Source organism: Taudactylus pleione, unplaced genomic scaffold (genome assembly GCF_031769625.1).
Source record: "Taudactylus pleione unplaced genomic scaffold, aTauple2 ptg000013l, whole genome shotgun sequence".
NCBI lineage: Eukaryota > Metazoa > Chordata > Amphibia > Anura > Myobatrachidae > Taudactylus > Taudactylus pleione.
The window spans coordinates 3,400,478-3,416,987 of NW_028284416.1; the positions used below are offsets into that span (position 1 = coordinate 3,400,478).

The following is a 16,510-nucleotide window of genomic DNA, read 5'->3' on the forward strand; positions in this document are numbered from 1 at the left end:
TAGGATGCAATGCATGCCGGCACCCTTCCCATGCATCACAAAGACAGCTCTCTCGGTAAGACCTATCCTTTGTGAATGAGGGACTTACGAGTTTATGACCCAGAAGTCCCTCTAGTGTCATGCGCAGAAGGACATTTTACCACAAGGACCACTATACATGAAGCCATAGGGGTGGATTTACTAAAGCTTCCAAAACAGATAAGTGGTGTTGTTGGCCACAGCAACCATTCAGAAAAAAGCTATAATTTCCCTATTGCATTCTAGAAAATGATAGACAGTATCTGATTGGTTGCTATGGGCAACACAACCACTTGTTTTAAAAGCTTTAGTAAATCTACACCCTAGTCCCTCCATTTTACCACAAGCGTCAATATCCATGGAGCCCTAGTCCCTCCATTTTACCACAAGCGCTACTATCCATGGAGCCCTAGTCCCTCCATTTTACCACAAGTATCTCTATCCATGGAGCCCCAGTCCCTCCATTTTACCACTAGCACCACTATCCATGGACCCTAGTCCCTCCGTTTTACCACAAGCACCACTATCCATGGAGCCCTAGTCCCTCCGTTTTACCACAAGCACCACCATCCACGGAGCCCTAGTCCCTCCATTTTACCACAAGCACTGCTATCCGTGGAGCCCTAGTCACTCCATTTTACCACAAGTATCTCTATCCATGGAGCCCTAGTCCCTCCGTTTTACCACAAGCGCCACCATCCACGGAGCCCCAGTCCCTCCATTTTACCACAAGCGCCGCTATTCGTGGAGCCCTAGTCCCTCCATTTTATCACAAGCACCACTATCCATGGAGCCCTAGTCCCTCCATTTTACCACAAGCGCCGCTATCCATGGAGCCCTAGTCCCTCCATTTTACCACAAGTATCTCTATCCATGGAACCCTAGTCCCTCCGTTATACCACAAGCGCCATCATCCATGGAGCCCCAGTCCCTCCATTTTACCACAAGCGCCACTATTCGTGGAGCCCTAGTCCCTCCATTTTATCACAAGCGCCACTATCCATGGAGCCCTAGTCCCTCCGTTTTACCACAAGTATCTCTATCCATGGAGCCCTAGTCCCTCCGTTTTACCACAAGCGCAACCATCCATGGTGCCCCAGTCCCTCCATTTTACCACAAGCGCCGCTATCCGTGGAGCCCTAGTCCCTCCATTTTATCACAAGCACCACTATCCATGGAGTCCTAGTCCCTCCGTTTTACCCCAAGTATCTCTATCCATGGAGCCCTAGTCCCTCCGTTTTACCACAAGATTCTCTATCCATGGAGCCCTAGTCCCTCCGTTTTACCACAAGATTCTCTATCCATGGAGCCCTAGTCCCTCCATTTTACCACAAGCACCCCCATAATGTAAGTGGTCATTGGTCCTGACTGGAATGTAGTTACAATAACGGCAGCAGCATCTGAAACTGCGTCCACACAGCTAGCATAGGATCACTTAGTATGCCCCCCGTTTTCAGGGGCGCTGCCTGACGCCGCCCCGCTCTGTCCCCAAACGGTCGCGGCCAGTCAGTCAGGCTGCAGCATCCGGGAACTGTGAGCGAGCTCGCAGACGGAAATCTATACATGCGCAGATCTTCAAACATGGGGTCAGTGTACATCTCTGAATCAGGCCGTATGCTAGGAGAGAATAAGATAGCGAATTTGTGAGTATATATATCGTAATCGGTACCTGGAGCTGGTCGTGGCTATATGCAATGGGGCAGAGTCTTTTTGTACACAGTGCAGGAAAACAGACACCCTCAGCCTGCTCGCTCCTATATTTTCATGTCTGACAAATCATTCCCAGACTGCAATTCTTTATGACTGCTGTAAAGAACAGTATAGTGCTCTGGAAATGCACTCAGAGAAGTGCCCTATAAGCAGCTCTGTCAATCAGAGCAGCGCTGATATAGATCCTCGAAGGTTCCGAAACAAAGGGGGGGCCAGTAAATACTCCTCAGAACGTTATATTTAAAAGTGCAATTTAAAATTATCCATACAGCAAGATCAGCTATTTTTCCTTATGACACTTTAACATCAATAATTTACTATTGTTTATTGAAATAATACGTTATGCAAACGCACTCTCCCTTCTCTATCAAATGTACTGAATCCGGCTCCTCATTTACATAATGGGAGGGGCTGGTGACTGGGGAGGAGGAGACAGATAGTAAGGTAATACGGTTTGCGCTTCTGCAGAAAATGGCTTTCCTAATGCTATTCTTGTGCACCATTGACACTGAAGGGTATATTTACTAAAGTGCGGGTTTTTAGAACTGGAGATGTTGCCCATAGCAACCATTCAGACTCTACTTAACATTTATCTAGCACCTTCTAGATAATAATAGCTAGAATCTGATTGGTTGCTATGGGCAACATCTCCACTTCTAAAAGCCCCGCACTTTAGTATATATACCCCTAAGGGTCTGATTCTGAGGTGCAAGTAATGTAGATGCTGCACGCAAGCAGCCCACGCTATCAGTCTGCGCGTACGTCCCGATGGTTACAACCGGGAGTCGCAGATCGAAATGGCATTTCAGGGAGGTTACAGGGGTGTGGCTAGCCTGACGCGGGTGTGTCGAGGTCAGCGACTGTGACTAAAGATGCAGTTGCACTGAACCCAGCAGTCGCTCTGAGGCAAATGACACAGTTGCAGCTGCAATAGCGTGCGCACCTGAATCAAGCCATAAGGATGCTAATTTAAGTGTATCCCTCACCAAAATAAAACTGGGGCAGTCATATTTCATACCTCCCCATTGTCCCATTTTATGGGGGGCAGTCCCAATTTGAGGGCTCTGACTCAATTGTCTCCCTTTGTGTGTGCCATGTTGTCCTCTTAAAAGTTGAGCAGTATGATATTGTGCGCAGAAACAATATTCATGAGAACACAGGCTATGAAGTGAGACTAATGACGTTGCTGAAACATCCATTTTGTTAGCCTAGCCATTATCCTCATGATTATTTGGTTAGCTCACAAAATGGCTTCTTACAACGTACGTGACAAGTGCCCTTTCAGGATAGCGTTCCTGTTATCCCGTTTTCCTATTCTGGAGTTGGAGAATCGGGATAAAATGCAGCAAAGAAAGAGATGGCCCACAAAAAAAAAATGGCGCAGCAAGCAGTCATCTTAGCAATTAGCGTAGCGGCCGTGGACCCAGCATACACATTTCCAATATTTATTTTCAATTATAGTTTAGCTGTGAATTGGACTTGGGCTGAGGGTGGCTGTTTATAGCAATGTAGATGTGGAGAAGTGATTGCTTTGTATTGTGCAGAACTTGAGACGAGGGTGGCATGTGACGATGGCACCACTTGGGAAGACGGCATTGTTTCTACCACAGTAGTTCTACGGAATGGGATTGTTTTACTGGCAGCTGTTTAGCCGCCGGTTCAAATCCCGACAGGGAGAGCCTGGCAGGACAGAATGCCGACAGCGCAGGTAAGTCAGTCTAACCCTCTCCCCCCCCTAACCCTAACCCACCTATAGGGGTGCCTAACTCTAACCTCCCCCTTAGTGCCTAACCCTAACCTCCCCCCGTTAGTACTTAAACCTAACCCCCACTCCCTAAGCCTAATCCTCCCGGGGGGTGCCTAACCCTAACCTCCCCCCTAGTGCCTAACCGTAACAGCGTAACCCACCATTCCCCTAGCCTAACCCTAACCTTCTTGGTGGGGTGCCTAACCCTAAGTCCCCCCGGGGTGCCCTAAACCTAACCCTCCCTCCCCGCCGCTAAGTAGAACGGGAGCCTATACTTACCTCGATCGGGCCCGTGTCATTCTACTTTCCGGCGTCGGGATTATGACAGGCGTCGGTATCTTCACGTCTGTCGTAACTCCTTAGCCGGTGTTCCGGCGTCGGGAATGTGACCTTGCAGCTGCCGGTCGTATAACTACATCTCAGTTCTACCACTGAAAAATCACTTAGCGAGCCAGCTTGGTTACAGCCCAGCGTCCAAGGCAGCTTCCTCCTCCATTCCTACTCTGGTCCCCACCAGCGTCTTACAAATAAGAGAAAACGTTGATTAGCTGCACTTACGCTGCCAAACCGCCATGTTTCGTTAAAAGCCATTTCCTCAGCATAGTGGGGTTGAATGTGCGCCCGTTTGTGGAGCGTATTTTATGCATACTTACCGACAGGGACGGTGTGGGGCTTCTCAAGTGGAAGGTGCGGAGGCGTGTCAGCGCGATCGCGTCTTTGTGGTCTCGTCCCCGCTTTATAATGCAGATATTACCGGCATTGTAAAGTAGGGGGCGGGGCTGTGATGACGCGATTCAGCACGAGCCGCATCATTACCCCTCCCCCCTGAACCACCCTATTTCATGTGAGAGCGTGGGGGACTTGCCTACTCTTGCGGGGAGCCGGGAGCGGCACCTGATTTTCGGGAGGCTCCTGGCAGTCCCGGGAGAGTATTTGCACTGGGCATGCTCAGAAAATCAGCGCACGTATTTCAATCGCATCTACTTTTACGATTAAAGAAGCGGAATTTGTTTTAGATGGGGTGATCTCACATAGGCAAATTTCAGACCATGAGGATGCAATGCCGACGTTTTCGCCGATCGAGCGATTGTTTGCTATAGCGCATGCTTGTACACTGCACCGCGCCCATGCAGCAATTGCCTTGCGATTACTCTCGTACATAGGAATCACTCAAAAAGTGACAGGTAGTCAGCATTGGGGGAGATAACACGGGGGGGGGGGTTAGAAAACTGCAGGCGTGTCTGACCGTTTATAAGCTGTTTCATGGACGTGTATAAATTAGCCATCGTCTTCGCAGCTTGAGAGCGCTCTGCGTGTCAGGAGAGCTGTTTGTGGCTGGTCATGCTTGACTTACATGCTGCGTGACTCCCTGATGTGCGCCATTGTTGCCGATGTTTGCACTGTTGCGCGGCGTTGGATGGCTATGAGAAGGTAGCAGTGGGCGTCCCTAAGGCATTAGCATATTTTAGCAACTGCGATCCATAAATGACCGCAGTTGTGAATGAATTAGCGCCCACTGCTGAATCAGCCCCATGTCTCTAATACTGCTTCCCTTTCTATTTTAGTATGGTAAGCTCTCACGAGCAGGGCCCTCCCTACTATTGTTTAACCCTACCCCATACTTACAGACTTTTGAAATCTGCTCCCCGGGAGATGCCCGGGGCCACTTTAAAGGGCTGGGTCGGTTTCCTATGTCATCAGGCTCCGCCCCATCACGCCAAACTGCTGTGAATCACGGAAGCGTGAGGAGGGGGCGGGGCTAAAAGACACGTTTTTCTACTTACTTTTATGCCCCATGGTAGTGTCTTAGTGCCTGATTCAGAGGCGCTCGCTATTTGCGAGCGCTCGCTCTAAATCAGGGTGGAAAAAAAAAAAAATCCGCCTCCAGGTCGCTCGCATAGCTGTGGGTGACCACCCACAGCTTTTGCGAGCGGCCTGGCGATGGTCACGATTATTGCGACCATCGGGCTTGCGACGAGACCCTTGTGGCAGGGTCTCGGTTCCCGCAAGTCCGAGTGAACTTCCTGCTCTAATAGAGCAGGAAGTTCATTACTGACATCACGAATGATGTCAGTAGGGCCGCCCACAAATGGCAGGCGTTCCTTCGGGAACACCTCCGTTTGTCCAGCCACCCCCCCTACCCGCCTACAAAACGGGGCGAGCTGTCGATCAACATCGACAGCCGCCCCGTTTTGTAGCGAGCCCCGGAGCGAGTGAAGTTCTCACTCGCTCCGGGGCTCGCGCGTGCGCACTGGCCGACCATCGACCCGCTTGCGAGCGCTGTGCGCTCACGAGCGGGTCTGAATCAGGCCCTTAGTTAATTTCATGTCCCATAGTAGTGACCTCTTCTGTGTAACATCTATTACACCCACCTTCCTTACCATTAAAACTAACAATGTGATATCACCCAGTAAAGGTGGGTACACACTGCACAGATATATCTGCAGATGATGGTCGTTCATATACACTGAACGACCATCATCTTCCAATCAGCCGCGTGTCGCGCTGGCCAGGGGTTGCACCGCAACCCCCTTCCGCGGCTGCCGCTGCATGTGTACGGGGGAGGGTCAGCTGATGTTCCGTACACACTTACCGATGGACAGATATGTCTGCAGATATATTGGGCATCGTCTGTGCAGCGCAGCCAACGCAATACGTCTGTGAACGACGTCGTTCACAGACATATCGCTGGTACACACTGGCCGACAGGGCACCAGATAAATTGGCCGATCAATTGTTTGGCCAATATATCTGCCAGTGTGTAACCAGATTAAGACATCTTCTGGTAAGAGATCAATATCCCAATGACCTCCTATATTATCTCACATTATACGCTGATACTTCACTGGGTACTAATTACTTGGGCCCGGGCTTGTTTTATATCTTTGCTCCGTACAGCATAATAAATAAATGATGATAATAATAGGCCAGGACGTAAGTGAAAATGTTTGGGGGCATATATTTACTAAATCCATATGTTCATTCCACGTATTCCAGCACATTAAGCTGACCAGCTAATGCAAAGTCCTCCGCTCCTGGTCAGCCCTGTGTACGGAATCACTCAGAGATTTATCTACACTCTATAATCACTATGCTGTATGCCTGCGACTCCTGCTTCAGAGTAAAGCTTGGAGCGTTAATGGTGAATTCGGTGAGTGTTCTGCTTATACAATGTGGTCACATCGTGCAGCTATCACTGTGCTGAGTGCATCACATATATATATACAGTATATACCAAAAATCCCCCATAGAGAACAGCAGAAAAGTGGTTCTAATTGAGTGTCAGAAAAAAATGACAGTTGGATCTTTAGATTACTCCAAAATCCCAATTTTTTATGTTTTTGCCCTGAAATTTACCATGCAGCACCGAGCGGCCGTTCTACCCGTCCATACCAAATTTCAGCTCTGTACCTCCAACAGCTTTTGAGATGTAGCCCCTCAAACACCATTCCCCCTCCCCCCCTCCAGAATTCCCTATGGAGATTTCACTTATTTTAGATGCAGCCCTATTATAAGGGCACGACTGTGTCCTTATAATATATATATATTTATATATTTATTTATACACTATTGTGTTATGGGAAGTTTGCTGCAACGTGGGAGAGCATGGTATGAAAATGTCGTCATTCAGAATGTTAGCATGGCCTCGACATGCATGTTATGTTGGTCATTGTGTTAACATGGTCAGGTCGACATTGTGCATGTCAATGGCAAGCATGTCGAAACAGCGCTATTACAGTATTTAAGCCCTAACCCTAACTGCAGCCTAACCCTATTCTACAACCTAAACCTAACACTGACATGTCCTGTCCACATTGTGACTGGTGACATCTGCAGTGTAGACACTTTGTACCGCTTGGGAAATGAAAGGTTGCAGAATGGGTCACGTTGACAGTATAGATAGAGCTCTGGGCTAGTGTATAATCCAGGGTATCTCGCACAGTGCAAACAGCCCACTTATCATTAAATATTTGCGGCATATTCCCCCGAAAACACCCGTTTTCGGGGGATACCGGCAAATATTAACTATTGCCTAAAAGTAGTAAGGAGGGATCGCAACAGAGAAAACCCTGTGGGGGGTGCGATGCCGTCACAGCTACCAACTATAGGCTAATCATTATATAGTATTCTTATTTCTGCATCTTATATAGTTACTCATCCACTGATCACTGAGTTATTGCTGCGACTGTTATATGAATTAATTCTGTCACGCATACTACTCTCATATACACAATGGGCCTAATCCTGAGCTAGACGCAAACGGAACGCAATGCCGATATTTATGTAACTGAGCGACGATTTGCGACAGTGCATGCACGTAAAATTCGGAAAGCCCCGGCAGCGCACGCGTTACCCTGTGTGTACAAAGGTGCGTATACAGTCGGCTCAGATGGTATGAGAAACCGAGCGCCGTTCCTGGGAGGTGACAGGGAGCTGGCTTGAAGTGAGCGCAATAAAAGTCTGTCTCGTGGACGTGCCATGTGAGGGTCGCAGTAGTGTCAGGTGAGAGTGGGCGACTCAGGGCTCGCCCATTAAGATGCAGGCTACTACACAAGGGGAACGTTGATACCAGTATTTACATATTCTCGCTCTGTCAACAGACCTGGATCAAGCCCAATATACCCATGGGCACTGGGTCAAATATGCAAACCCAGGACTGGCAACAAAAAGTAGGGACATTTGGGACTTTTTGATCTCTATACTTTGCGCTAGTGCTCTCAGACTTTGTACAAACTGATGCACACACTGGTTACTGACTGCTGACAGTTTCTGATACACACACTGTATTGCGTGCACTGCACGTCTCACACAGTATATTGTGCACTGACACTGTGTTGAGTGCACTGCACCTCTCACACAGTATATTGTACACTGACACTGTGTTGCGTGCGACGCACCTCTCACACAGTATATTGTGCACTGACACTGTATCGCGCGCGATGCACCTCTCACACAGAATATTATACACTTACAATGTATTGCGTGCACTGCACCTCTCACACAGTATATTGTACACTGACACTGTATTGCATGCACTGCACCTCTCACACAGTATATTGTACACTGACACTGTATTGCATGCACTGCACCTCTCACACAGTATATTGTACACTGACACTGCATGGCGTGCACTGCACCTCTCACACAGTATATTGTACACTGACACTGTATTGCATGCACTGCACCTCTCACACAGTATATTGTGCACTGACACTGTATTGCGTGCACTGCACCTCTCACACAGTATATTGTACACTGACACTGTATTGCGTGCACTGCACCTCTCACACAGTGTATTGTACACTTACACTGTATTGCGTGCACTGCACCTCTCAAACAGTATATTGTACACTGACACTGTATTGCGTACACTGCACCTCTCACACAGCATATTGTACACTGACACTGTATTGCGTGGACTGCACCTCTCACACAGTATATTGTGCACTGACACTGTCTTGCGTGCAATGCACCTCTCACACAGTTTATTGTGCACTTACACTGTATTGCGTGCACTGCACCTCTCACACAGTATATTGTACACTGACATTGTGTTGCGTGCGACGCACCTCTCACACAGTATATTGTGCACTGACACTGTATTGCGTGCACTGCACCTCTCACACAGTATATTGTACACTGACACTGTATTGCGTGCACTGCATCTCTCACACAGTATATTGTACACTGACACTGTATTGCATGCACTGCAACTCTCACAAGGTATATTGTGCACTGTATTGCGTGCACTGCACCTCTCACACAGTATATTGTGCACTGACACTGTATTGCGTGCACTGCACCTCTCACACAGTATATTGTGCACTTACACTGTATTGCATGCACTGCACCTCTCACACAGTATATTGTACACTGACACTGTATTGCGTGCACTGCACCTCTCACACAGTATATTGTACACTTACACTGTATTGCCTGCACTGCAACTCTCACGCAGTATATTGTGCACTGACACTGTATTGCGTGCACTGCACCTCTCACACAGTATATTGTACACTGACACTGTATTGCGTGCACTGCACCTCTCAAACAGTATATTGTACACTGACACTGTATTGCGTACACTGCACCTCTCACACAGCATATTGTACACGGACACTGTATTGCGTGCACTGCACCTCTCACACAGTATATTGTACACGGACACTGTATTGCGTGCACTGCACCTCTCACACAGTATATTGTACACTGACACTGTATTACGTGCACTGCACCTCTCACACAGTATATTGTACACGGACACTGTATTGCGTGCACTGCACCTCTCACACAGTATATTGTACACTGACACTGTATTACGTGCACTGCACCTCTCACACAGTATACTGTACACGGACACTGTATTGCGTGCACTGCACCTCTCACACAGTGTATTGTGCACTGACACTGTATTGCGTGCACTGCACCTCTCACACAGTATATTGTACACTGACACTGTATTGCGTGCACAGCACCTCACACACAGTATATTGTACACGGACACTGTATTGCGTGCACTGCACCTCTCACACAGTATATTGTGCACTGACACTGTATTGCGTGCACTGCACCTCTCACACAGTATATTGTACACTGACATGCATGCACAGCAACACTGTTCTGTGCTGTGGGCACAATGTAACACTCACTGTACAGGCTGCTGTCACTGTGCTGGGGGCACAATGTAACACTCACTGTACAGGCTGCTGTCACTGTGCTGGGGGCACAATGTAACACTCACTGTACAGGCTGCTGTCACTGTGCGGTGGGCACAATATAACGCTCACTGTACAGGCTGCTGTCACTGTGCGGTGGGCACAATGTAACGCTCACTGTACAGGCTGCTGTCACTGTGTCAGTACCTCTTCGCTTGCTCTCATCAACTTTCTCTGTCAACATTCCATACTGTATTTTCTCTCTATCATCTACTTCCTAATAGCAGGCCCTACTAACTAAGTAGTCTCTGGGGCCTATTTATCAATGAGTTATATCATACACAACTAGTGATAAAACTCGCTGTGTATGATAATGATGCTCCAGCCAATCAGCTCCTAACTTATCTGTTAGAAAAATGACAGTTGGGAGTTGATTGGCTGGAGCATCATTTATTATATGCAGCGATAAATAGGCCCCTCGGTCTGCTCTCTATCAGATTCCCTATCTGTTACCAGCAGTCCTCACTTTCTCTCTATCAGCACTTATCTCTATCAGCAATCCCTACCTGCTATCAGCAGTCCCTACTTTCTCTCTATCAGCACTCCCTACCTGCTATCAGCAGTCCCTACTTTCTCTCTATCAGCACTTATCTCTATCAGCAATCCCTACCTGCTACCTGTTATCAACAATCCCCACATTCCAGCAGTCCCCACATTCTCTCTGTCAGCAGTTCCTACATATCTCGTTACCTGTTATCAACAATCCCCACATTCCCTGTGAGCAGTCCCTACATTCTCTCTGTCAGCAGTCCCCACTTATCTCTGTCAGCAGTACATACCTGCTATTAGCAGTCCCCACATTCTGTCAGCAGTCCCCACATTCTATCTGTCAGTAGTCCCTGTTATCAATAATCCCCACATTCCCTATCAACTGTCCCCATATTATCTCTATCCCTACCTGTTATCAGTAATCCCCACATTATCTCTATCAGCAGTCCCCAAATTATCCCTATCAGCAGTCCCTGTTATCAATAATCCCCACATTCCCTGTCAGCAGTCCCCATATTATCTCTATCAGCAGTCCCCACATTATCTCTGTCAGCAGTCACTGTTATCAATAATCTCCACATTATCTCTATCAGCAGTCCCTACCTGTTATCAGTAATCCCCACATTTCCAGACAGCAGTCCCTACATTATCTCTATCAGCAGTCCGTACCTGTTATTAGTAATCCCCATATTCCCAGACAGCAGTCCCCACATGATCATTATCAGCAGTCCTCACATTCTCTGTCAGCAGTCCCCACTTTATCTCTGTCAGCAGTCCCCACATTATCTCTGTCAGCAGTCCCTACATTATCTCTATCAGCAGTCCCTACATTATCTCTATCAGCAGTCCTCACATTATCTCTGTCAGCAGTCCCTACATTCTCTGTCAGCAGTCCCCACATCAACTGTTAGCAGTCCCCACATTATCTCTGTCAGCAGTCCCCACATTATCTCTATCAGCAGTCCCTACATTATCTCTATGAGCAGTCCCTACCTGTTATCAGTAATCCCCACATTCCCTGTCAGCAGTCCCACATTATCTCTGTCAGCAGTCCCCACATTATCTCTGTCAGCAGTCCCTAAATTATCTCTATCAGCAGTCCCTACATTATCTCTATCAGCAGTCCCCACATTATCTCTGTCAGCAGTCCCCACATTATCTCTGTCAGCAGTCCCTACATTATCTCTATCAGCAGTCCCTACATTATCTCTGTCAGCAGTCCCCACATTATCTCTGTCAGCAGTCCCTACATTATCTCTGTCAGCAGTCCCTACATTATCTCTATCAGCAGTCCCCACATTATCTCTGTCAGCAGTCCCTACATTATCTCTATCAGCAGTCCCTACCTGTTATCAGTAATCCCCACATTCCCTGCGAGCAGTCCCACATTATCTCTATCAGCAGTCCCCACATTATCTCTGTCAGCAGTCCCCACATTATCTCTGTCAGCAGTCCCCACATTATCTCTATCAGCAGTCCCTACATTATCTCTGTCAGCAGTCCCCACATTATCTCTGTCAGCAGTCCCCACATTATCTCTGTCAGCAGTCCCCACATTATCTCTGTCAGCAGTCCCCACATTATCTCTATCAGCAGTCCCTACATTATCTCTGTCAGCAGTCCCCACATTATCTCTGTCAGCAGTCCCCACATTATCTCTGTCAGCAGTCCCTACATTATCTCTATCAGCAGTCCCTACCTGTTATCAGTAATCCCCACATTCCCTGTGAGCAGTCCCACATTATCTCTATCAGCAGTCCCTACATTATCTCTATCAGCAGTCCCACATTATCTCTATCAGCAGTCCCTACATTATCTCTGTCAGCAGTCCCCACATTATCTCTGTCAGCAGTCCCCACATTATCTCTGTCAGCAGTCCCCACATTCCCTGCGAGCAGTCCCACATTATCTCTATCAGCAGTCCCTACATTATCTCTATCAGCAGTCCCTACCTGTTATCAGTAATCCCCACATTCCCTGTGAGCAGTCCTGTCTTGTCTCTCCCCGCCCGGAGCCCCCCAGCGCTCCCTACCTGCTACTCCTCAGTGGTCCCCGCGGTGCCCGGTGCTCGCAGCCTCCCGGCCGCCAGTGCTGTGCTCAGGGCAGAGGTGCAGGAGTCCGCCCGGGGCTGCGTTCCATCATCTCAGCAGCAGCAGCGCCGGGATCAGCAGCAGCAGCTCCCCCGCCCTCTGTCACTCCCCCTCCCCTCTCCGGCATCACTCACTCCCGGCTCCCATCCCCTCATCGCTCTGCAGGAGGAGGGACCTGGCGGGGGCTGCAACGCCGGAGCCTGGGAGGTGGGGTGGGGGCTACAAGTGGGAGTACAAGGGGCTATTACATTCTGCACTGACTGCACCACTGGGGACAGATACAGGGGGTAGTATGGGGCTATTACATGCTGCACTGACTGCACCACTGGGGACAGATACAGGGGGTAGTATGGGGCTATTACATTCTGCACTGACTGCACCACTGGGGACAGATACAGGGGGTAGTATGGGGCTATTACATGCTGCACTGACTGCACCACTGGGGACAGATACAGAGGGTAGGATGGGGTATTACATTCTGCACTGCAGCACTGGAGAAAGATACAGGGGGTAGTATGGGGCTATTACATGCTGCACTGACTGCACCACTGGAGAAAGATACAGGGGGTAGGATGGGGTATTACATTCTGCACTGCAGCACTGGAGAAAGATACAGGGGGTAGGATGGGGGTATTACATTCTGCACTGCAGCACTGGAGAAAGATACAGGGGGTAGGATGGGGTATTACATTCTGCACTGCTGCACTGGAGAAAGATACAGAGGGTAGGATGGGGTATTACATTCTGCACTGCAGCACTGGAGAAAGATACAGGGGGTAGGATGGGGTATTACATTCTGCACTGCAGCACTGGTGACAGATACAGAGGGTAGGATGGGGGTATTATATTCTGCACTGGAGCACTGGAGAAAGATACAGAGGGTAGGATGGGGGTATTACATTCTGCACTGGAGCACTGGAGAAAGATACAGAGGGTAGGATGGGGGTATTACATTCTGCACTGGAGCACTGGTGACAGATACAGAGGGTAGGATGGGGGTATTACATTCTGCACTGGAGCACTGGAGAAAGATACAAGGGTAGGATGGGGTATTACATTCTGCACTGCAGCACTGGTGACAGATACAGAGGGTAGGATGGGGGTATTATATTCTGCACTGGAGCACTGGAGAAAGATACAGAGGGTAGGATGGGGGTATTACATTCTGCACTGGAGCACTGGAGAAAGATACAGAGGGTAGGATGGGGGTATTACATTCTGCACTGGAGCACTGGTGACAGATACAGAGGTTAGGATGGGGGTATTACATTCTGCACTGGAGCACTGGAGAAAGATACAAGGGTAGGATGGGGTATTACATTCTGCACTGCAGCACTGGTGACAGATACAGAGGGTAGGATGGGGGCATTATATTCTGCACTGCAGCACTGCATAAATATACAGGGGTAGGATGGGGGTATTACATTCTGCACTGCAGCACTGGAGAAAGATACAGAGGGTAGGATGGGGGTATTACTTTCTGCAGTGCTGGAGTGGGGACAGATACAGGGTGTAGGATGGGGTATTACATTCTGCACTGCAGCACTGGGGACAGATACAGGGGGTAAAATGGGGTATTATCTGCACTGCAGCACTGGGGACAGATACAGGGGGTAGGATGGGGTATTACATTCTGCACTGCAGCACTGGAAAGATACAGGGGGTAGGACATTCTGCACTGCAGCTCTGGTAACAGATAAAAGGGGTAGGATGGGAGCATTAATCTCTGCACTGCAGCACTAGGGACAGATACAGGCGTAGGATGTGAGTATTAATCTGCACTGCAGCACTGGAGAAAGATACAGGGGGTAGGATGGGGTATTACATTCTGCACTGCAGCACTGATGACAAATACAGGGGGTAGGATGGGGGTATTACATTCTGCACTGTAGCACTGGAGAAAGATACAGGGTAGGATGGGGTATTACTTTCTGCACTGCAGCACTGATGACAAATACAGGGGGTAGGATGGGGTATTACTTTCTGCACTGCAGCACTGATGACAAATACAGGGGGTAGGATGGGGGTATTACATTCTGCACTGTAGCACTGGAGAAAGATACAGGGGGTAGGATGGGGTATTACTTTCTGCTCTGCAGCACTGATGACAAATAGGGGGGTAGGATGGGGGTATTACATTCTGCACTGCAGCTCTGGTAACAAATAAAAGGGGTAGGATGGGAGCATTAATCTCTGCACTGCAGCACTAGGGACAGATACAGGCGTAGGATGGGGTTATTAATGTCTACACTGCAGCACTGGGGATAGATACAGGTGAAGGATGGGAGTATTAATCTCTGCACTGCAGCATTGGTAACAGATACAGGTGTAGGATGTGAGTATTAATCTCTGCACTGCAGCACTGGTGACAGATACAGGTGTAGGATGTGAGTATTAATCTCTGCACTGCATCACTGGTAACAGATACAGGTGTAGAATGGAAGTATTAATCTCTGCACTGCAGCACTTTTAACAGATACAGGTGTAGGATGGGAATATTAATCTGTGCACTGCAGCACTGGGGACAGATTCAGTGGGTAGGATGGGAGTATTAATCTGCAGTACTGGGTACAGATACAGGGGGTAGGATGGGGGTATTAATCTCTGCACTGCAGCACTGGTAATAGATACAGGTGTAGGATGGGAGTATTAATCTCTGCACTGTAGCACTGGTAACAGATACAGGTGTTTGATGAGAGTATTAATCTGCACTGCAGCACTGGGGACAGATACAGGTGTAGGATGGGAGTATTAATTTCTGCACTGCAGCACTGGTAACAGATACAGGTGTAGGATGGGAGTATTCATCTCTGCACTGCAGCACTGGTGACAGATACAGGTGTAGGATGGGAGTATTAATCTCTGCACTGCAGCACTGGTAACATACAGGTGTAGGATAGGAGTATTCATCTCTGCACTGTAGCACTGGGGACAGATACAGGTGTAGGATGGGTATTAATTTCTGCACTGCAGCACTGGTAACAGATACAGGTGTAGGATGGGAGTATTAATCTCTGCACTGCAGCACTGGTGACAGATACAGGTGTAGGATGGGAGTATTAATCTGCACTGCAGCACTGGTAACAGATACAGGTGTAGGATAGGAGTATTCATCTCTGCACTGCAGCACTTTTAACAGATACAGATGTAGGATGGGAGTATTAATCTGCACTGCAGCACTGGGGACAAATTTAGTGAGTAGGAGGGGAGTATTAATTTCTGCACTGCAGCACTGATAACAGATATAGGTATAGGATGGGAGTATTAATCTCTGCACTGGTAACAGATACAGGTGTGGGATGGGTGTATTAATCTCTGCATTGCAGCACTGGTAACAGATACAGGTGTGGGATGGGAGTATTAATCTCTGCACTGCAGTACTGGGGACAGATTCAGTGGGTAACATGGGAGTATTAATGTCTGCACTGCAGCACTGGGGACAGAACATATGTAGGATGGATGTATTAATCTCTGCACTGCAGCACTGGTAACAGATACAGATGTAGGATGGGAGTATGAATCTCTGCACTGCAGCACTGGTAACAGATACAGGTGTAGGATGGGAGTATTAATCTGCACTGCAGCACGGGTGACAGATACATGTGTAGGATGTGAGTATTAATCTCTGCACTGCAGCACTGGTAACAGATACAGGTGTAGAATGGAAGTATTAATCTCTGCACTGCAGCACTTTTAACAGATACAGGTGTAGGATGGGAGTATTCATCTCTGCATTGCAG

General features: G+C 48.3%; 1 protein-coding gene across 1 annotated transcript in view; it reads right to left on the reverse strand.

Moving 5' to 3' along the window:
* Nucleotides 1–12,854, reverse strand: part of KCND1 (potassium voltage-gated channel subfamily D member 1) — a 75,982-nt gene extending 63,128 nt beyond the window's left edge. The window contains exon 1 of the mRNA XM_088470240.1: nucleotides 12,713–12,854. The gene's annotated coding sequence lies outside the window, so the exon portion shown is untranslated. The remainder of the gene's footprint in view (nucleotides 1–12,712) is intronic.
* Nucleotides 12,855–16,510: the final 3,656 nt, after the last annotated feature.